The following is a 23,927-nucleotide window of genomic DNA, read 5'->3' as shown; positions in this document are numbered from 1 at the left end:
TGTTTCTTACCTCACTGTCTTATATATAGCATCCTTTTTTTCTTTTATTTGATCTAATTAAAATGTTGGCTTTTACTGGCTTTTATAGACTTCTTATTGTGGAGATTTTCTTTTTTCTCTTTTGACTCTTCTTTCTTTTTTTTTTTTTTTTAAGATTTTATTTATTTTATTTGACAGGCAGAGATTACAAGTAGGCAGAGAGACAGAGGCAGGCAGAGAGAGAGAGAAAAGGAAGCAGGTTCCCTGCTGAACAGAGAGGCTGATGCGGGACTCAATCCCAGGATCCTGGGATCATGACCTGAGCCGAAGGCAGAGGCTTTAACCCACTGAGCCACCCAGGTGCCCCTTGACTCTTCTTTCTTGAAAAAGCTTCATTCATAAGGAAAAAGAATTAACTGATGACCATTCTTCTGTGACCACTAATACTTTTTTTTTATTTATTTTAAGTAAACTCTATGTCCAATGTGGGGTTTGAACTCCCGACCCTGAGATCAAGTGTTGCATGCTCTACCAACTGCGCCAGCCAGGCATCCCTATGGCCTTTGATGCTTTGTCTGCTTTTCTTTCTTCCTTTGAAAGATCCCTTTCCTGCTCCTTTATTTGAGGCATTCTACTCAAAACATAAAATAGCACACCTTAATAACCTATATTATGTGTATGAATTGTTTCATAGTTCTATAAATGCTTCCTTTTCCAAAATAAGGAATTACAGGGTACTAATTTACATTGGAAATTATCCAACACTGGATAGGCCTGCACCCCTATAGGGATAAATCCTGGATCTATATGGGGTTTACCATCAGCTTCTAACCACTTTCCTCTAGTTCCAGTTCCCTGGTTTTCTCCCAGGACTTCTGTCTCTTCTCTAGGTGGCTGGTCAAAAAGCCCATTCACCTGGGCACAGGTGTTGGCACAAAGACGTCCCCCAAGTTGATCAGGAGCACAATAGCTCCAGTGCATGCCCTTCAACCTGTCCCAGAAAGACTCGTTTCAGACCCGAAGTCCCACACGGTGTCCCTGATGGAGAACACAACCAGCGCAGGAGAGGGACACGGAGGTGGGACAGGAGAAACTGCAAGCTGGGGACATCTCTGAACCTTCCATTTTTCCAGCCTGGGGGTTGGACTTTTTACTCCAGGATCTTTTGCACTCCTAATGAATATGCATGGAATTTCTACGCATCTGACTTCCAGCGGATCCTACAATCCTTCATCGTGTGTGGCTTAAATTGTGAAAGTCTTTTGAAAAACATCTTAATTTGGTGCTAATGCCAAGCAAATTATTTCTGAAAACTGACAAGGATTTTAACAGAGAAAAACTTTTCTCAAACTATCCAATTAGCAGCAATGTAAGAAGACGGTGGTGAGATTCTCCCATAATTAATAGGTGCACTGTTAAGTGAATTATGTAATATTAAAATATCACCAAGGGGACAGAGTTAGAGACAAATGTCCTCATCTGGGCTGGATGGAGCTCTTCTGGAGAACCATGTTATAAAGTTCTTTAATTTAAAAAATTACATTTTCCAAGGCCTAATATTGTCAGAAAGACAAATCATCTGGCCCAGTAAGAAATATAGATTTAGAGGATTGTACTTAAGGGCCTAGCACAGGGGCTGTACATCATTGTCAAGTGCGAAGGAGTTGGGCCACAGAAGCTGCATACCTTTTTTCACGGGAGAGAGTGGGTGGAAAATGTATCCTTGAACATCTCTAAATCTGAGATGGCTGAGAGCCCAACCTCTCACTGATACCCTGCCAGGCTCACGGGCTGTTCTCTCGTAGGTTTTATGATCACTGAGGGATGGTGAGGCCAACAGATCAAGAGAGAACTTCCATTAAAAAGATAGTTTGTGGTTCACAGATCCCAAGAGGAGGGGACAAGCCACACCATCCGGGCTACCCTGGGGAAGGGCCAGGGTCCATCAGGAGACCAAGGGGGAGGGGAAAATGTGGATCCGATCCATTATCATGGTTTCTGTGGAAGGAACAGAAGAGGCAGGATCAGCGGGCTTAGGATTATCTACTTGAATAACATCAGTGGGGTGTGGGACCCAGCGGCTGTCCCCGGTGGTCTGCTACCTGGCCCTGAGGTGTTCAGAACAGCAGAATAGTAACCCAGATTGTGAGAGCCTCAGTGGTGGGGAGAGGCGTAGCCTATGGGCTTCAGATGAGTTGGTTTGCCTATGAAAGGCCTGCATCTCTAAAAATCTGCCTCCCCAGGAGGAGCAGTAACTTCAGGACCAGTGAGAAACCCCAGATGTTCAAGCGTCAGAATACAGAAAATAAATCTGATAATAGTCACACAGTTACGGGGCCAGGTTCACTGGTGGATGGGTGACCAGTGGTGTCACTGGGGGCCCTTCTACCTGGTGAAGAGGGAGGACCCAAGCTACCAGTAGTGACCAAACTCTGCAGACAGAGCCAAGAACCAAAGCAGACCCAGCTTGATTTTTGTTTTGTTTTGTTTGTTTGTTTTTAAATTCACTTGAGAGACACAGAGAACACGAGTAAGAAGTGAGGTGGGAGCAACAAGCACGTTCCTGGCCGAGCAGAGAGTCCAACGTGCGCTGGATCCCAGGACTCCAGGACCATGACCTGAGTGAAAGGCAGACACTTCACTGAATAAGCCACCCAGACGTCCCTAAAACCAGCCTGTCCTTGTAAGGTGTCCCCGTGAAGAAGGTTTGCCACTCACCACCAGCGTGTTTCATTTTCCTGTTATCACCATCTGCAATGCACCAATGGTGTTCTCTGAACTAATGATGTTGTGAGCATTCTGGAAGGCACAGCCCCTCACTCTGTCCCCCAAATCCCTCTGAGAGGAGTCTAACGGTATCGGAGCTGGAGAGATGCTTGTCACCTCCACACTCCACCTCAAGAGATCTCCAGCACTTTGGAAACTCTAGGCTCTAGTGAACACTATAGGCCCAGAAGGAACTCTCTCAGCAGGTCTAGGATCAGCCTGAGCTCTCTGAGCATCCCAGCAAGGAGCTGTCCACTCTTCCACTGCAGACCAAGGACAGGACCCCAACAACAGCCCCTACTCTGCCCCTGCCTCTGCACCCAGGAAAGTATGGCTCTCCCCTTCCCCACACCTGCGGTGCCCCATCACCTCTCAATCAAAAAGCAAAAACAAAAGTCAAAAAACTGCAGCCTAGGAATCCATGAGAGCCTGTCCCTTTTTCTCCAGCCTAGGAAAGAATCCAACAAACCAAAAATTAACTTTCTCTTGCTTCGAACCCCCGTCTGCCCTAAAGGCCCAAGTAGCCTGAACAAAGATGCAGAAGGAAGGAGAGAACTCATATGGTGCCAGGGCTCCTTAACCTGAAGCGGAACGGAACCCCAAAGAGAACAGAGCAGGGCATAGGCAGGCCGAAGAAGCAGAGGGTCTCCCCATGAGGCAGCAATTATGCCCATGTGGCTCCACACCAGTACCTGGCCAGCCTCCAGGAACAGTCTGTGGGGCACCCCTATGTTCTGACTCACCTAGTGTGGCTGCAGCCTGAGCAACTTTGGTTTTAAAGACTCCCCCAAAGGGTACCTGGGGAGCTCAGTCAGTGAAGCTCCTGCCTTTGGCTTAGGTCAGGATCCCAGGGTCCTGGGATTGAGCCCCTTGTCAGGCTCCCTGCTCTGCGGGGAGTCTGCTTCTCCCTCACCCTCTGTACTCTCTCCCTTTCGCTCAACTAAATAAATAAGATCTTTAAAAAAAAAGAAAGAAAGAAAGAAAGAAAGTTCCCCTAAGACTCTACTATTAGCCAAACCTGAGAAGCACTTCTGTAAGGAGATATTGAAAAACATTTTTTCTGATTTTTTAAAAAGATTTTATTTGTTTATTTGACACACAGAGAAAGATCACAAGTAGGCAGAGAGGCAGGCAGAGAGTGGGGGGGAAGCAGGCTCCCTGCTGAGCAAAGAGCCCGACGCGGGGCTCAATCCCAGGACCTGAGCTGACCTGATCATGACCTGGCTGAAGGCAGAGGCTTTAACCCACTGAGCCACCCAGGCACCCAACATTTTTTCTGATTGTTTAATGCAATGAAAGGAACTGAAAACCAGAGCCAACAGCGGTTAGTCATAAATCTGAAACATGGAAGGTCAAAGGGAATACTCCTGCCCAACATAGCTCAGCGCATCAAGAACCTGAAATATTTTGTATTTATTTCCTAAATGCTTATCTGGCACTTATGTGTAAGACATTGTTTTGAGAGCTTTGCAAATATTAACTCGATTACAGTCATTAGGAGCCTATGGGATTGGTGCTCTTCTTACACGATTTTTTGTAGAGCAGTAAACAGAGGCTGGGACAGATCATGGATGTAATTCAACTGAACACACATGTCCCAGGGGCATAAGTGAGAAGGTGAGAGGGAGGCCCAGACCAGGGAGAGCAGCCCTGGGCAGCCCCTCAGGGTGCGCACTGCACTGTGGTCCTGTTCAAATGCAGATTCTGATTTTGGAGGTTGGGCTGACTCAAGGGTGATGCTCCAAATGTAGAAGGAGAAGAATTTATGCATAATGTTAGGTCCAAAAGAAAGCAGAAGAAGGATGAAGAAGAGAAAGGATAACAAAGTGGAGCTGAAGAAAGACTTGAAAGAACTTATTTTCTGTTGATCCAAAGATTAATGAAAATGAGACCCTGGGCGGCCATGAGGGTCCTCACCCATGTCCAGAGTCACTCAATTACTTACAAAGTAGAGGAGTGAGCCCAGCGTGGAATGCTGACAGGCCACCAAGGATGGGACATGGGGCAACAATAAAGTGGAACACTCGGGGAACAGCAAAGATGCCTCCATCTGTCCAAAGATTCTTTTACTGTGTAGAGGAAGGGCATCTTAGCTTCACGAGGACTCAAGAACAATTAAGCCGGCTCCTTTTTTGAGGGAGATTCTGTGGAAATGCCTAGCTTGCAGAATAATATTCAGTCAGGACAATGGCACCAAAGCAAAAGAAACCAGAAAAAACAGTGAACTATTTTGGATTTTGGATTTTTTGGATTTGGATTTTAATGGCCTGGCTTATCGTAAGCAGTCACAGGTGTTGGTGTAAATGAAGAAAATTCAGTTTTGTCTTGCAGGGAGAGGGAGGAATGAGGTGGGCGTTCAGAGATGTGAAGAGCTACAGCTTTCTTCGTCGGCACCTTGAGGAAGAGAGAAGCAGCAAGGATCACTCAGGAACAGAGAGAAGTTATTCAGGCCCAGGAAGCCACAGAAACACGTTCCTTGAGGAGCTATGTATTGAATATTCCGGAGACTCACTCAGGACAAGGTGTGGGAAGGGGGAGAGCTTCACTAGACTGTCCTTCTCTGGGTTCAACTTCATGTCTTGGGTTCACCTTGAATGGAAGGTGTAGGGGCACCAAAGTCCTTTCCCATTATGGGCTTCCAACCATCTTCACCTTGCTCTGGAGGAAAGCCGTCTTAAGAAACATTCACCAGCAGCAGAGGGACACAGACCCCCACATCCACACACACAGCCTGGACCACCACACTGAGCCCGTGACACTGACCGAGAACTTATGACAGGAAACATAGTTCTTTTAGCCACGACTGATTCTTTCATGGTAACATTAAAAAAATTTACACGTTCACCTCTAAATCCACCACTCTGGCACAAGGAATGATTTTTCTACTTGTCTTTGTGAAAGCATCCACACACCTATCTGGTTTCTACATACTCTGTACTCCATGTAATTAACACTTTTCTTTCATCCCATCCTTTCCAAGATCGTGACCCAGTTGTTGTGTTTACCATTCTATCGACTACACAATGTGCATTTGTTGTGCTGTAATTTACTCATGCAAAGTCAGGGTAATGGATATTAACACTATTTTCCAAATGGATTTTTGCTAAGTTGAGAGATGCAGGGACAAAGACTGAAATGTTTTAATTTGAGGATTTTCTTGGTCTCCCTAACACGGTATTTATAACAATGGAAAGAAAGGGTTTGCTGAAAATTAATAATCTCACCAAATTGACTAAGAAAACTAGGCAGTTTGCAGTTTGGGAACTCACCCAAGACTCATAGTTGTTAGGCATTTGCAAAGGTTAGTTCTCAAGACTTTCAGAAATTCCCAAGTTTATGATGTCATACAAGCTTGAGTAGCATCCTGGCTTCCCCTGAAACTCTGTTTCCAGCGATAGTTGTTTCTTTTCAGGGAGTATCATCATACAGCATACTAACCAACTTTCAACTCACGTTGAGTTCTCTCTCTCCCTCGATGAGCATGAGGTGGAGTTGGACGGAGGGCTTCTTAGACAGTTTCACCCATCAGTGAGCTATCACTGGTGGCCAGAACTAGACAGGGTCCCTGAACACTCACAGCCTCCAAGGCTGCGGCCCTGGGAGGCATGGCTGCCCGGGGAAATGCTCATATTATAGCCTTGATGAGAAGAGGATTCCCCATCAACCAGCCTGAACCCCAGGAATAGTCACATGGGGATTTATCTGTGGGCAAATAAGAGCCACCCTAGGGCTACAAAGAAGAAAAACAAAGCAGAATCTACAAAAATGAAATCAAGAAGCTCCTTCAGTTCAATCACCCAGCCCACTCATGCTATTGTTTTTCTGCCCAAAGAAGCAACAATTTGGGTATATAAAAATCTATCAAGCCAGGGGAGCCTGGGTGCTCAGTGGGTTAAGCCTCTGCCTTCGGCTCAGGTCATGATCTCAGGGTTCTGGGATTGAGCCCCACATTGGGCTCTCTACTCAGCAGGGAGCCTGCTTCTCCCTCTGTCTGTCTGCCTCCCTGCCTACTTGTGATCTCCATCAAACAAATAAATTAAAAAAAATAAAAATAAATAAAAAAGAAAACCTATCAAGCCGGTTTGAACTACTTTGTTTTCTCTTTCACATGATTTGAGATGAAGAGGATAGGTAAAATTCAGAGAAACCACCCCTCACCCATGACTGGTGAATTCTTTCCTAAAACATAAGACTGCTCCTGACCAAGCTATGTCCCACTATGGGCTTCTGTCTAACCATGCCCACTGACCAAATCTCTCATCTCAGCACACTGAAGACACCACCAGTGCTCTCAGAAAGAACATGAAACCAGAAGTATCAAAAGAGGAGATCACCCGTCTGCTGAGGCAGGGTACACACTCTAGCAGGTGGTACCATAGCCCAGGTAAGACAGTGCCAACTTAAAGCACCAGGACTGACCCCAGGTGAACAAAGTGCCTAAAGTGACTTTGTCCCTCAAGAAAGAATCTTAGATGTCACGACACTTGCCGTTTTCTGGGAAGTCTTAGCCTTGCAACTGTCCAGTATGGCCTCACCAAATGGTTTCTCAGATCTTGCGCTGTTTCTGTGTTGAGTCTGTGGGCTCATTGAGGACTCTACAGGGAACCTGAGCTACCTTCCTTTTAGCAGGTGATGATGAGCCCATTACCACATGCGACCTAATCTCTTGGCTTTGCAAGTGAGCCTCCACTAAATAATAGTAGAAACAATGATAAAATACCTAATGCTCTGATGTAGTTACTGTGTTAAATACTTTTATATGTTAATTTAGACCTTGAGTATTTATTATTCCATTACAAACATAGTAAGAGTCAGATGAAGTTTTCCAGAACAAAAGATGGCCCTAGGCTATTATTCACAAGGGTAGGAATGGCAGACAACCACAAAAGTCCCTGAGGAGGAAAAGATACTGATTCTAGGACTATGGTCCTGGAATCAATGGTCCCAATTTTAGAAAGCTGAGGCCATGTTGCATTGATTCCAAAAAATATTATCCTACTAAATATGTATTTAAATAACAGCCATGATACATACTCCAAAAGATTGGAAGACAGAACACAGACCCTCTGTTCAAAGTAAAAGATTCCAAACACCATAGTCCCTGCCCTGGGATGTCACAAGCTCTTGTAAGCCCACCCTAGACACTGATGGCTGACACAACACTGTCATGTGTGTTCTGTGCTGCACAGTCAGAGGGGAAGACAGAGAAAGCTCTGTTAACTGTGCTTGTCCAGGATCTTTCTTGCAGTTCTTTCTTCTGCCCTGTTTCAAATGCTGTTTTTCCCCCAGAGCTATTTTGCAGATACTCATGTCAATTTGGATGCTCTCCCTAGATGATCCCATCTCTTCTCTGGCTTCATATAGATAAATTGTATATGAAAATACACCCTAGGGGAACCTCGGTGGTTCAGTCGGTTAAGCATCTGACCCTTGGTTTCAGCTCGGGTCGTGATCTCAGGATTGTGAGAGTGAGCTCCACCCTGGGCTCAGCACAGAGTCTCTTGCTCTCCATTTGCCTCTCCCCCACTGGTGTTTTCTCCCCCCGCCCCAATAAAAATAAGTAAATCTTAAAAAAAAGAAAGAAAGAAAGAAAGAAAGAAAGAAAGAAAGAAAGAAAGAAAATGCACCCTAAATAAACATACCCACACCAGATTTATATCCTGAGCTCCCAAACTTCTGCAACAGCTTAGTGGCCATCTCTGTTTGGATGCCCCCTAGACCTGCATTCTCATCACCTTCCCTTGAAAGGTGGTGGCCTTGTTTCCCTGGGCTCCGACTTATTGAATTACGAAATTCATGTGCGAAAGGTGGGTATGCAGCATTGTTCTTCACCCATAACCACTAAAATCTTGTAAAATACAGTTCTCTGCATCTCTCCGAGCACCTCGCTTCTTTGCCTTACTTATACTGCCCTCGTTCAGTTTTTCACCACTCATCCTTTATTTCTTCCCACAGCCTTTTAACCGTTCTGCTCTTTTCCAGCTTTGAGCTCTCCACATTGCCAGAATGGTACAGTTACTGACTTATGAATCTATAGCCACACTCCTATGTAAAATCCTCCTCTGGAGCCCCAGAGCCTTCAGAATAAAATCTGACCTCACTGGTTGACATCCTATGTCCTTCAAGATCTCATCCTGGCATTTTCTCAGCCTCACAGTGGCCCCACTCCCTACTCTACCTTCCAGCTACACTGATGGGAATGCACCAGCCTGAACACATTTTGCTCTGGCCTACTTCCATGCCTAAATTTCCCTTACTAAGAGTTTAAGCTCTGGCTAAGCTCTTTTCAAGACTCAGTTCTTCTTTTTCCACATCTGCTTTTCCCGTAACAAGATGTCTTTACATCTACTGATGAGCAATTGAAAGCAGCTGATGAGCTATATGGAGCAGAAAAGCGCATCTCACCAGACCTGAGTTATGTTGGCCTCTGACTGCCTGCGATGGGCTGCAGAGGCTAACAAGGCCACTCCACCAGTTAAATATAATCACTGGGGGTGCCTGGGTGGCTCAGTGGGTTAAGCGCTGCCTTCGGCTCAGGTCATGACCAGGGTCCTGGGATCGAGTCCCGCATTGGGCTCTCTGCTCAGCAGGGAGCCTGCTTCCTCCTCTCTCTCTCTCTGCCTGCCTCTATGCCTACTTGTGATCTCTCTCTGTCAAATAAATAAAATCTTTAAAAAATATATAATCATTGGGTGTGATAATTTTATTTTTATTTTTTTAAAGATTCTATTTATTTATTTGACACAGAGAGAGAAAGAGAGATCACAAGTAGGGAGGAAGAGAGAGAGGGAGAAGCAGCCTCCCCACTGAGCAGAGAGCCTGATCGGGGGTTGGATCCCAGGACCCTGAGATCATGACCTAAGTCAGAGGCAGAAGCTTAACCCACTGAGCCACCCAGGTGCCCTGGGTATGATAATTTTAAACACATATGCACCTAACAACAACTTATCCTCACAATGACATGAAGCAAAATCTAACAGAAAAGAAGGAAGAAATAAACAGTTGAACAGTGACTGGAGATCCTGGTATACCACTTTTGGTAACATATAAAACAACTAAGTCCAAGATCAATAAGGCAATAGAAGATTTTACAATACAACCAACCAACCAGCCGTAACAGATATCCCCAGAATACTCCACTGTACAGCATCAGGGAGTATCTTCCTCTCACTCAAGCACACCTAGAATGTATCCAGGATAGACACTAAGTTGACACTATGTAAAGCAAGCCTAAAAAAGTTTCAAATGATTGAGATCATAAAATGTGCATTTTCTGACCACAGTTATAATGAAATTATGAATCAATAATGTAAGATAATGCGATAAATATTAAAATGTGAAAATCAGTGAGTCAAAGGAGATATTACAAGGAAAATTAAAAAATACTTCGAAATGAGTGAAAACAGAACCACAACATACCAAAATTTATGGGCAGCAACTGAACCTGTGCTTCAAGGGAAATTTATGGGTGTAAACTCTCCCCATTAAAAAAGAAGAAAGGCCTCAAATTGGTACTCTAACCATCCATCTTAGGAGGACTGAAAAAGAGAAAAATCGGTTTAATTCAAAACAAGAAGGAAAACATAATAAAGGTTAGAATGAAAATAAATGAAATGGAGAATAGAAAACCAATAGAGAAAAATTTTGATACCAAAAATTTGTTCTTTGAAAGGATCAGCAACACTGACAAACTTTTCATAAGACTGAGCAAAAGAAAGGAGACGGATATTGCTAAGGGCACAAATGAAAGAGGAGAGATCACTACTGACTATACACAAATGAAAAAGACTGTGCGAGAACATTATGAACCATTGTATGCCAGTAAACTGGAAATCTAGATGAAATAGGCAATTCTAAAAGACATGAACTACTGAAACAGACTCAAAAGGGAAAGGAAAATTTGAAGGGATCTGTAATAAGTAAGGTGATTAAATTAGAAACCAGAAAATCTACCCACAAAGAGAAGTCTAGAATAACATCGCTTTACTGGTAAATTCTACTAAATTTTTAAAGACTTAGCATCAATCTCTTACAAATTCTTCCAAAAAACAGAAAAGGCAGAAACAATTCTCAACTCAGCCTATGAGGCCAGTATCACTGATACCTCAACCACACATTGCAGGAAAAGTGCAGACTTTTTTTAAAAATACTGTTTATATTTTTTAAAATATTGTTGAAAAAAATTAAGCGAGATCTAAGTAAATGGGAATAATCCCACACTCACAGACTGGAAGGCTTAATTAATACTATTGAAACTGCAGTACTAACCAGCGTGATCTAGGAATTCAGTACAATCCCTATCAAAATCCTTGCTTGCTTCTTTGTGGATCTAATGCTCATATTCATATAGAAATGCAAGGGACCCAGAATAGCCAAAACAATCTTGAAAAAGAACAACATTCTTGGGCGCCTGGGTGGCTCAGTGGGTTAAGCCACTGCCTTCGGCTCAGGTCATGATCTCAGGGTCCTGGGATCGAGTCCCGCATCGGGCTCTCTGCTCAGCAGGGAGCCTGCTTCCTCCTCTCTCTCTGCCTGCCTCTCTGCCTGCTTGTGATGTCTCTCTGTCAAATAAATTTAAAAAAAAAAATCTTTAAAAAAAAAAAAAAAGAACAACATTCTTGGAAAAGTCTCATTTTCCAACTTCAAAACCTATTATCAAGATACAGTTATCAGCATAGTGAGATACTAGCATCAGGATAGACATATAGGTCAAAAGAATAGAATAGAAAAGCCAGATAAAGCCCTTACATTTATGGTCAATTGATTTTTTTTTTCAACAAAGATGGGTAAAAAATGGGTTTTTTCAACAAATGATGTGAAAATTGGATTACACATGTAAAAAAAAAAAAAAATTGGAGTTAGACCCTGATCTCACTCTGCACACAAAAACTAACTCTCCTTGACTTATTTCACTCAGCATAATCTTTTACTTTCACCTACTGTGGAGCATAAGGAATAACACAGAGGACATGGGGAGATGGAGAGGAAAAGTGAACTGGGAGAAATCGGAGGGGGAGACAAACCATGAGAGACTGTGGACTCTGAGAAACAAACAGGGTTTTGGATGGCAGGGGGATGGGGGATGGGTGAGCCTGGTGTGGCATATATTGCATGGAACACTGGGTGTGGTGCATAAAAAGTGAATTTTGGAACACTGAAAAGAAATAAAATAAAATATATTTTTTTAAAAAACCTCAGTTGAACCAAAGACCTAAATGTAAAAAATGAAACCATGAAAGTCCTAAAAGAAAACATACAAGTACATATTTATGACATTGGTGTTTGTAGAGATGGCATCAAAAGCATGAGCAATTTTAAAAGGTTAGAAGAATGTACTTCATCAAAATTAAAAATTGTGTACTTCAAAGGACACTATTAAGAAAGTCTAAAGAAAACCCACAGAATGGGAGAAAGTTTTGAAAAGCATTTATCTGATAAGGGTCTACCATACAGAATATTCTAAAGAACTTAAAACTCAACAATAAAAATACAAATCACTTTATTTCTAAATGGACAAGTGATTCAAATACGTGTATCTTAAGCGTCTGCCTTCGGCTCAGGTCATGATCCCAGGGTCCTGGCATCTAGTCCCACACTGGGCTCCCTGCTTGGCGGGAAGCCTGCTTCTCCCTCTCCCACTTCCCCTGCTTGTGTTTCCTCTCTCACTGTGTCTCTCTCTATCAAATAAATAAATAAAATCTTTTTAAAAAATTAAAAATCTTGACATCATTAGTGATTAGGAAAATGCACATCAAAATCAGAATACAATGAGATATCACATCACATGCACTAAGATGGCTAAAATAAAGTAACAGATGGTAACAAGTTTTGGTGAGAATATAGAGAAAGTAGACCTCTGCATTCTTGGTGGGTTGAAATGTAATGATCACTTTGGAAAACAGTTGGGCAGCTTCTCCAAGTGTTAAACATGGAGTTACCATGAGACCTAAAATTCCACTCATTGGAGTACATCAGAGAATTAAAAACATCCCTGAAAAAATTTGTGCATGAATATTCAAGCCAGCATTACTCACCAAAAAATATAAACAATCTAAATGTCTATCAACTTATGAATGGGTAAACACAATATGTTATATTCATACAATGCATTATTATTCAGTCATCAAGAATGAAAAACTAATTGATGCCACCATGTGGGTAGATCTATAAAACCTTTATTCTAACTACAGCCAGACACAGAAGATCACATATTGTAGAATTCCTCTTTGGGATAAATGTCCCAAAGAGGAAAATCTTCAGAGAACTAGGGTAGATTTGGGGTTCTCAGGGCTAGAAAATCACAAGGTGCTGGTTCCCTGCGGGTGGTGATGGGTCCACAACACTGTAAATATACCCAAACCACTGAATTTTACACTTCAGGAGGGTGAGTTTCTTGGGTGCATAAATTATATCTCCATAAAGCTGTGACAGAAAACAAAATTTGACCAGTGACATAGCTAGGATGTTAACATGAGGTTGTGTGAGCCCAGGAGGTAGGGTCCACCATCCGACATTGTTATCTGTCTCTGATTGTATTTATGCTCTACCTATGATGAATCCTTTCACTGTACCACATCCCTTTCCTCCTCTTCTTCTGCTTCCAGTTAAATCTGCATGTCTCTGTAGTCTGGTTGCCTTGGGGTTCTGTCTGTGATCGGCCGTTGTCAAGGTCAGCTCTGCCGAGTGCTGTCTGAGCACACACAGGTCGGCCTCTTCCAAGGGCAGGTGGACAGCCCAGCTTTGAGCCTGTGACTGGAGCCAGAGCCGTGGCCTTGGCCACCTCATTGCACAAGTGCTTGACAAAGTTTTAAGTAAAGGCTCTGTCACTTTTCCTTAGTATTTTTCGTTCAGTCAAAGAACGGGTCTATTTTCCCTTTGTAGGAATGCCGATAGGTAACATAACGTGGCCGTGTGTGGGAATTTGTAGGCAGGAGAAATACTGCAGGAAAAGCAGGTTAGATGAGATTGGCAGGTCTTCCTGGCTGGCCCCAGAATGAGATCATTATATTACCTGAGAAGGGCATACATGTGCTCAGAGATTCAGGTAATACAGAAGCTGAGGATTTGTAAACAGGATGGTGCTCTTTGCAAAGAATCTGGCATCATACTAGGATCCAAAAATAGAAATATAATATGTGAAACAAGAGCCCTGCTGATCCCAACTCAGAAGCAGCTCTCACAACCTGCTCTGCTTCTCTGAACCACTGCCATTCCCCAGCTGCTCCTTTCCCAGACCTCATCCTGGCCATGGAGAAGACCCCTGAACTCTCCCTTGCCCACAGTGGAATCCTCTGAAACTGGTCTTGAGCACAACCTCTAGGGACATCTGTCTAAAAAGAACTGTGTCGGGGTGCCTGGGTGGCTCAATGGGTTAAGGCCTCTGCCTTCGACTCGGGTCATGATCCCAGGGTCCTGGGATCAAGACCCGCATTGGGCTCTCTGCTTGGTGGGGAGCCTGCTTCCCCCCCTCTCTCTTTGCCTGCCTCTCTGCCTTCTTGTGATCTCTGTCTGTCAAATAAATAAGTGAAATCTTAATAAATAAATAAATAAATAAATAGATAGATAATGGGCTGTGTCCGTAATCCACAAGATTATCGTTCCACCATACGTGAAGCTCCTTTTCAGCATCCTTGCCTTGTCACCCTCATGACGCCGTCCTGAGGAGGTTTCTCGAAGCCTCGGAGCTTATCATTCATGCCTTAAGCATCAGCAGGCACCACACTGAATGCTTTACTTCATACAGAACTGCCCCTCTCAAGGGGCAAAGCCATGACATAAATCGTTAAGTTCACTCAGGCACAAAAATAAGGTTGTCCCAGCTCCTCTAGGGTACAGCCACACCTGACCCCTGGGCGCCCGTGCTCTCTGGGACCCGCACACCATCACCCATGATGCTCCTCTCCCCACACGTCCACATTCCTTTGCAGCCCGTCATGCTGCTCTCAGGGTCCAGGCCAAATGTCAGCTACTCTGTGAAGACCCTGGATTGTCAGAAGTTGCTACTGCTCACATCTCAGTAGAGCCAGGACTGTTTCTATTACTCTGGGTATGTGGTCTCAGGACCTGTGGGGTGGAAGCTATTTCTTTCTCATGAAGGGGTGACATGTAGGGGAAAGATGCAGAAAAACATAATAAGTCACTCATTTGGACGAAGGAATGAATCTTGGAATGTACTCTACAGGCCATCTGTATAAATTCCTATAGACAACATTTCAGCAAATCTCAGAATTCCCAAGAATGGGCCACTCACCATCAGAAAGGGCAACTCAGTCCATTTTTTTAAAAATTGTATTTATTTGACAGATGGAGATCACAAGTAGGCAGAGAGGCAGGTAGTGGGGTGGGATGGAGAGGAAGCAGACTCCCCGCTGAGCAGAGAGCCCGGGCAGGGCTCGATCACAGGACCCTGAGATCACGATTTGAGCCGAGGGCAGAGACTTAACCCACTGAGCCACCCAGGCACCCCCAATTTAGTCTATTTTTTAAAAATAACTTGTTTTGTTTTGTTTTTCAGTTCTTAGAATAAGATCAGAAGTGCCTGCCTTGTGGGGATACATGGGCCATCTGAGACATTCTTCTCCCCAGGATTCTTCAGAGCTCTGCTCACACACAGCATGGCCAGCGAAACCTGCCCTGACTTCTCTATCCTCTTCCTTCACACATTTGTCACCACAGCAAACAAACAGAAGGTATAAATGTGGTTGTTTCTCATCTGTGTCACTCTTAGAATGTGAGCTCGTCCCGTACTGTCCCACAGGGCTGAACACCATACTTTGCATTCTGTGTTCACTTACTATCTGTTAGATGAATTCAATGACTAGGTAAATTCATCCTTTGAGAGTTAATTCTGATATTGACTGAAAACCACTTCTTTATCATTTCTTACTATTACAAGACCGCATGTTTGGGTGCCCTCCAAATACATAGGTTAACGCTTTTACCCCGAGATGATGATGCTAGGAGGGAGGCCTTTTGTTTACATGAGATCATGAGGTAGGGACCCCCCAGTAAGGTGAATGTCCCAATGAGACGGAAAGACTTCTCCCTCACTCACTCTCCTTTCTCCTTCCCTTCCCTTCCTCCCCACACCTCCCCATAAGGTCACAGCAAGACTGCTTTCTGCAAACCAGGAAGAGTGCTCGCACCAGGATCCGGCTCGCCAGCACCTTGATTTTGGATGGCCAAGCCTCCAGAACTATAAGAAGTAGAGTTCTGTTATTTAAACCGCCCAGTCTGTGGTCTCTTGTTATAGTAGCCCGAATGGTCTGAGACACTTCTCATTGATTCCATTCATCAAATTATCCTCCGATGACAAAGATGCTGCCACTGGGGAAGTGGGTTGGCACAGCTTTCCCTAGGGCCAACACTGGAAGTGGAGATGCATCTCCTGATTCATGGGTGTTGCCCCACATGTGATGTGCTCTGAGCTCTGCTCATTTTAACCTGCTAACGTGAAGGCTCTGCCTCGAGATCTGAGCAGGCCTAAGCAGCCCAGACGCACACCTGCCCCAAACCACCAGCTTCCCCATAGAACCAGGGCCTGTGCCAATGGTCCTGGAGAAGCAGGCTTGTAGAGAGATACTTTTAAGTGCTTGATCTGTCCATGATATAATGTCTTGTTTCAGGATTAGGGTTTTGTTTGGTCCAAAGACAATTAACAGATGTAGAATGAATGCAAATGACATTCTAGAATGGGTGCGTCTGACAGCAGGTTTTCCCTGACCTACTATTAGCCCCCCTCAGTGTTCTAAAAGACACTGTAATCAAACAATTGCTATGTTTCATGTGGATATAAGCCTCAAAGCTTATACCTGGCTATGTTGTGGTATAAGTTATGATCTCATACCTGGATAACTTCATGAATTGATGTGTTAGCTGAATGACCCTGAAGTATTTTGAGATTTCTACATGGAGTGTATATAATTCAAGGGCCATCCTTGGGTCGGGGGCAGGGGAGGTAAATAGGATTTCTACCCAACAGCTGTGAGTAGAGAGCCTGCAAACTCTCTCAAGCAGATTTGAGGAAAGGTTCCTGGAACAAGCAGAGGTCTTTGCTCATCTCGGGGATCAACCCTTCGGAAGGTTGGGGTTTACAACTGTGGGGGCAGGCTCAGGAATTCTACCCTCAGCCCTCACTGCACAGATCCTGGAATGCCCAGAGATGGTGTGATGGTGGGCCTCCAGGATTTCTTAAACCAAGAGCTGATGGAAGGCTCAGACCCACAAGGGATTGCACAGCCAATAGTATGTCCTCACAGAATCCCTGCACTGGCATTACACAGACAAAATATGATGTCTGTCTGCTGGCCCTATACAAAAGATCATTTTCCTATCTTTGTTCAAATGAAGACAAGCAAGATTAGACAATCTGTAAAATGTCCCATTTACTGTGGGCTGTGTTTAACAGAATGGTCCAAATGGCAGTGTTAAGGACCTCAATGGTGTCCTAATCTTGGTTGTGGAAACCTGGCTTAGGCAACATCCAGGGTTGTTTTCTTCACAGAGGAAAATGGGAGTAACCGTGGGAAATGAAACATATACATACAGGTCCCCGTGGTGCCGGTCTGGGTCCTACACACTTGACCTATGCCACAGACTGGCCAAGCACACAGTGCTACATCCACAAACCTGCTGGCCCACCTTCCTCATCAAGCCCCAACACCAAGGTCACTGACAGGATGCGATCCCAGCCTCCATTCCCTGGCCACTAAGGTCTGGATGTTTGTGTTCTCCCAAGATTCATCCATTGAAATCCTAACTACCACCCCCATGTGATGCTGCTAGGAGGTGGTGCCTTGGGGAAGTGATTCTGTCGTGAGCAAGGAGACCTCGTAAATGGAGCGAGTGTCCCTGCACAAGGAGACCCAGAGAGCCCCTTCCATTGTCTCTGTCCGCCATGCACACATGCAAGGAGAAGACACCATCCACAAACCCAGATCGTCTTGGACTTCCAGGCCCCAGACCTGCGAGCAGTAGATGGTGTTGTTGAAGAGCCTGTGGTAGCTCGTGACCACAGTCTAAACAGAGGCCGACAGGGATGGAGTGACTTGGAGACCATCCCGCGCCCCATGGTTACTCACTGTCTCTGAGCAGTGAGCAATCTCTCTCTCCCCAGGCAGTACTTTGCTCAGATGCTGTGAGGTGTTCGGGTTTTCTAAACCAGCTGCACCACGTGATGAACCCTGAATCAACCTAAACCCCCATTTTTTTACCCATTCTTCTGTCTTGCTGCACCTCCTGGCCACAAATCACAGATCACAGGCACCTCTCTTGGACGAGCCTATCTTCCGCTATTAGCTGCGTGATCTTGGATGACTGTCTTGAAGTCTGAGTGTTCTCATCTATAAAATGGGAATTGTGATATCTCTGTTATCTCATTACCAGGATTCAGTCTGATCATGGAAATGAACCCATGCCTGACACATAATAGACATGCACACCCCACTGGACACACTATCCCCCAGTTTCTGTTCCAAAATAGAAGCCAAAACTATGGTCACCCCCTACACATCACGACATCAGTTACATGCTCATGAGCCTCTCAAATGATCGAGTTGTTTAATTTTTAAAAGAATAAAAAGCTTTTAAAAGGCCTGTTCTTAGGGCCACGTGGGTATCTCAGTTGCTTAAGTGACTGCCTTTGGCTCAGGTCATGACCCTGGAGTCCCGGGATCGAGTACCACATCGGGCTCCCTGCTCAGCAGAGCGTCTGCTTCTCCCTCTGACCCTCTCCCCTCTCAGGCTCTCTCTCACACTCTCTTTCTCAAGTAAATAAATAACATCATTAAAAAAAAAAAAGTCCTGTTTTTAAGATGCGAAAACCTAAGGACACCTGTGGGTTCTCACGTTACCGGCACCCTCTCCTGCAGGTTTAAGTAGGTAGTGGGGCCCACCAGCACTGCCAGGTCCAATGGGCGGGACCAGCAGGTGAGCACTGAGCTGAAACTCTGGAAGCTTCCAGAATGATGGTTACAGATGCCCCAGAACCCAGCCCACGCCCTGCTCCGCCCAGTGTGACCACTCCCAGCTCATGTCCTCACCCCTCCCAGTGTCAGCGTCATCTCTCCATTTCCAGGGAGGGAGAGGAGTATGACTTGTGGGTCCTTCAGCACAGGGATTTGGATCAGAAGCTGACAAGCAGACACATCCCCGGAACCCCTAGACGAGGGACGGACATCACACGCCCAGAGTTGAAGGCCTCTGTTGTGGCCACGTGTTCTGTGGGGGATTGAGGGATTTGACGTTCCTCTTTGCTGGGATCCATGACCACAGTTCCCCATTTGTGCCTTTAATCAGCCCCTGGCTGTGCTAAAGGGGCAAACCTGACTCAAACCCCAGACAAGCACCTCCTGTCACAGGCGTTGCCTTGTGGCTGGGAGGTGAGATGAAATTAGATGAAAGCTTGCCTCAAAACAGACATCAAGCTTTGAGCCACGGGCCTGGGAACTATTTTTGCTCCCTTTAAAGTGTTTTCAGCTGGGAGTACAGGCTGGGATTTTCACAGCAATGATGGCTCCTTTCCAGAAAGTCTGCAGGGCCCAGCACCTGGGGGCGAGGGCCTTCAGGTCGTCAGTGCTGTTTGCTTCTGTTTCTACCTCCAGAGGTAAGACCTCAACATCTCAGTCATGCTACAAATGCCTTTGTGGCTACAGAGGGCGCAGGACCCACCAGGAACCTGGTCCTTGGGGTTTGTGTACAGAACCCAAAGGCACTATGGGCTCAGTGGGACTGCAATGGGTTTCTTAAAATAAATAATACACCTCGACCTGTCTTTGGGTTTCGGGACTCACACAGTGATCTCAGCCCTGGAAGAAGGATAAATGTGATTCGGGAGCAGATAACTAACAACACGCATGGGCCCGGATTATGCCAGAAAATGTTTCTGTTACAGGGTTAGGTCAACCAGCAATCCCAACAGCAGAAGGGCTCTGTAACGGCCCGCTGCCTTGGGAAATCAGCCAGAGGCTGAATTGGGTTGAAACTACATTTTGTCCTTAGTATCAGGAAAGAAGCAGTTCCAGCTGAAAGGAGAGGGTCTGATTAAACTGCAGGAAAAAGAGAGGCCCCTCGGGATAAGGGTTGTGAGTTTGGGGCCAGCTCCAGACATGGGGGAATGTAGGCGGGGCCTCGTCACCTCTGAGCCCTGCTGGTTCAGGACCAAGGAGGGACAGGGTTCGGCTGCTGTCATCAGCTGCATGACTGTTGACCACAGACACCCAACAGAGAAGAGAGATGGGATTCTAGGGTTGAACAGGAATTGTGCCCAGAAAGGCCCCCTGAGGGTCGAGTAACTGCACACCAGTCATATTCATCACAGGAGTCAAGGAGAAGATCGGATTGGTTTGGACCACGAATGTTTTTAGGAGACCCCTGAAATGATTGATTTCATAGTTTTCATCTTGGAAGATCCACGGCATAAAATCTAGAAGGAAAACAAGCTTCTAAGCCTGAAAGCAAAGGCAAGTTTAAGGAAAGAACAGCACTGTGACAAAGTGGCCAGGTCATCCTGTAGGGGAGCTGGTGCAGAAGGGAGAGGAGAGACTGCACATAACCTTGGGGTTTGGCTCAGGTCGCATTCTGTATCTGTAACAGCAGGCTGAGCATCCACACACCCACCAGAACGACTGCTTTCAAGGGAGGGGAGCCAGAGGCTTAGAGGATAACTGGCAGGTGTGCAGGGAAGAGCTCTGCTGTCCTGAGAACCTTGGCCCTGCCCCAGCCTCTCCCTTGCACTGGGTCTACAGCATTACCCAATATGGGGAGGGAAGGAAGGAAAGTAGGACCATGTTGGATCTGTCACTCAAGTTTTTAAATGAAAGAGATCAGACTAAGCGTTTACCAACTGAGAGTGCCCAGAAAGCATGCAGAGCTGCCCGGGATGAGAAGGGGCACATGGCACCGGTGGGTAGCCCCTCCACCTGAGAAGACACACGGTTTTCTTTTTAGCCCACCAGCTTCTGATCATGCGGTTTGTGCAGGATTCTGGAGCAAGACCTCGAAAGGATTCCTAAGACTCTGTCAGGACCTCTTTGGCTGAATGCAAAAGGAAAAGAGGCTGAGAAGGGCAAGGAAGAAAAGTGCCAAAAGTCTGGAAGAGTAGCTCTGGGAGGTGGAAAAGGGAGCCCTTAAAAGTTGTGTGCTCAGATAGAATTCATAATAACATCAACCTGCACGATGATAGAGGTCCATGTGGACAGGAGCAGAGGAAAGGTGAGTGCGGGAGGGACCTTTGAGGACTTGTAACCATGGGACATGGTACCCGACCAGGACGGCTGCCTAGAGTGGGCAGCAGATGGTGAGAGTTCCATGAGGTCATAGTGTTGCTTGAAAACTTTTTGAGATCAAATTTGTTGGAGTGGAGTCGCTCTGGATTAAGAGCTAGTGGCAGATGATCATGATCCTGAATAACAAGTAAACTAAGGGTAAAATCCCTCCATCTGAGAAGGTGAAGAACTTGAGCGCCGGCACATGGTAACAGCATGTGGCAAGAAGACTGAAGACATTTCCAGACTCCTAACCAATGTGAAAGAGTCATCTTAAGGGTGTTTGGTGGCAGGGATGAGACAAGGATACCAGCATCTGTGAGATGGGAAGATGTCTTTGCATAGGCAATCTGAGGGTTTTGAAGTGGCGGGGGGGTGGGAGGTTGGGGTACCAGGTGGTGGGTATTATAGAGGGCACGGATTGCATGGAGCACTGGGTGGGGTGAAAAAATAATGAATACTGTTTTTCTGAAAATAAATAAATCAATTTAATAAAAAGAAAAGAAAAGAAATGAATCCTGGAGTTTTCAAAGGAGAAGCAAGGAAGCCACCACAGGCTGTGGGTACAAATGGTCAGACTTCTCAAAAGGACTGCCAGAGAAAGGTGTGCTCGAAAGGGATCTGGTTTCCACTGAGGCAAGCATCTGGGAGAAGTGTGCTGGGAACAAGAGGAAGAGAGAATCATGCCTGAATCATGTGGAAGAAGTCTGGCAGTGTATGGAAACAAAGGGACAAAGGAAGGTTGAAGCAACCAGAGAAACTGTGTTTGGGGAATCCTTCAAAAATTCGAGGGCTGAGGGGCTGACATGTTGTCCACAGGTTCTGAACTCTTCCAGCCATGTCAGTTGGGATCAGCCACAGGGAACTGTAAACATCATGCTCTGCCCATGGGTATGGTAGCAGCGATGGGGGGGGGGGGGGGTTCAGTGTGTATTTCAAGTTCACTCAAAAATCAAATGATAGAGATCTCTTTGGTGGATAGAGTTACCACATCTTCCCACTCAGTCTCAAAGCCCCTTTCTCCCTGAGCTTCTCATCCCAGCAGGAAGGCTGAGTGATATCCCACTGCAGAGCCCAGTGGTTGATGACAGACGATTCATGTTACCAGGGAACCTTTGACAGGATGTAATCTGCAGAGTTCAAACTTACACAGGAAAGGAAATTATAATAACCACGACCTTTTGTTGCCTTTATCAAAAAACTACAAATACAACCAACTTACACACAGCTTATGAATCAAAAAACCTTTATATGTTATTTTGTATGACAGTCTGCCTTTCTGAATTGCTCAACTTAACAGGATATTTACATAAATAGCACAATGACAGCCCCTATCTGCCAAACACAAGATTATGTTTCAACACTTCACTGTTCAGAGAAGCCCACAATAACCCTGTATGAGGTAGGTATGAGTCTCCCCATTATGCAGGTAAGAAAATATCCTATTATCCAAAACCTTATAGCTAACAAGTATCTCCCGACTTGAAACTCTATTACTACTCAGTTATTCATATATGTATATGTATATACATATATATATATTTCTAAACTGTATTGCCAAAGGAACTCTTCCAACTGTAATTTGAAATGAGATGGAAAAAAGTATTTTCAACTGAAATATAGTCAAAGCCCTTGAATGGGTTATGAACGACATTAACCCTAGGGGAAAAAATTAGTGTTTCCCATCTGCTGAATCGCCACCGTGATCCCGAGTGCAGCCTGCCTCCCCCGCCTCTTCACTGCGAGTAGAGAGTCCTGCTTTCAGAGAACACAGCGAGCTGTTCCCCTCCACCTCCACAAGAAGACCTTCATATTCCCCAGAAAGTGGTAACGTTTTCTGCAGATCTGCTTATTTGCAAACTATATCTCTTCAAACCCTTACAGATATAAGTATCAGTGCGTCTCTCAAAGCCAAGAAATGAAGCCAGATGACCTATTTGGGGAAGGCTTTTCATTTAAAAGAGAAACAAAGACATTCAGACAACCCTTATACAAGAGGCTCCTTTCTAGAGCATCTAACCTTGTGTGTTTATCTGTCGGGCAGTTAACATGGAAAATCTGTGGAAAATCACAGAGGCACGGTAACCACTACAGAGAAATGTTCTTTGCATTCTTCTGTGCCTTGTGTCTGACTAGACGACCAAAGTTGGGCCAGCTTTCAGCTGTGAAACTTTGTGGCACACATTTTACCCTCCTTCAACCCAACTTTTCTAGGGGTCCGTCCTAATTCTCAAACACTTCCATTAAATAACCGCCTGGCCTGTCTCATCACACGTCCTGCTTAGCACCCAACCCTCAGGTCCCAAACATGGCACCCACCACAAATGTTCCTGAATGAAAGCAGGAGCCAAAGCAAAGGTAAATAGATAATACGCAGCCATGGGATGTGCCTTACTGTGAGATTTTCTATTCAACCTTCTGTTTTTATTATGAATAATTCAACTTGGGGGATTCGTCTTCATGGTCCCTAGTGGAGCTACTAATGGTCTGGGTACACATTAGAGTCTCATTAAATATGAAGTAATGATGAAGAATGAACAAAACTTTCACAGTTAATAAAAGAGAGACCCTCTTGCCACTAATTCAGCTGTGTGTGGCCTGCATCAGGCTGCCAGAGGTGGACCTGGGAAGGCGGCCCCCTTTCATCCTTGATCTCCTCCACCCCAGTGCTGGGGACCCATCTCTCAGCACCTTGGTCCTCCTGACTAAGCAAATACCCTGGCTCCAGCCAACATTTGGTGGGTGTCCTGTCCCCATGTCTTGGCCACCACTAGCAAGGCCTATCCAGCCTTTGCCAGAGCACATGTGAATCTAGTGAGCAAACGGGTTTCCATTTCTGCAGAGCCTGGCTCTCTGAGACATAAAACAAGATCTGGGAGCTAAATCCTGGCAGTCCATCTGGCTCTTCATTAAAATAAT

The sequence above is a fragment of the Mustela nivalis genome (assembly GCF_964662115.1).
Source record: "Mustela nivalis genome assembly, chromosome: 12".
In the NCBI taxonomy this organism is placed as follows: domain Eukaryota; kingdom Metazoa; phylum Chordata; class Mammalia; order Carnivora; family Mustelidae; genus Mustela; species Mustela nivalis.
The sequence above is the reverse complement of the archived record's forward strand: the minus strand, read 5'-3'. Positions refer to the sequence as shown.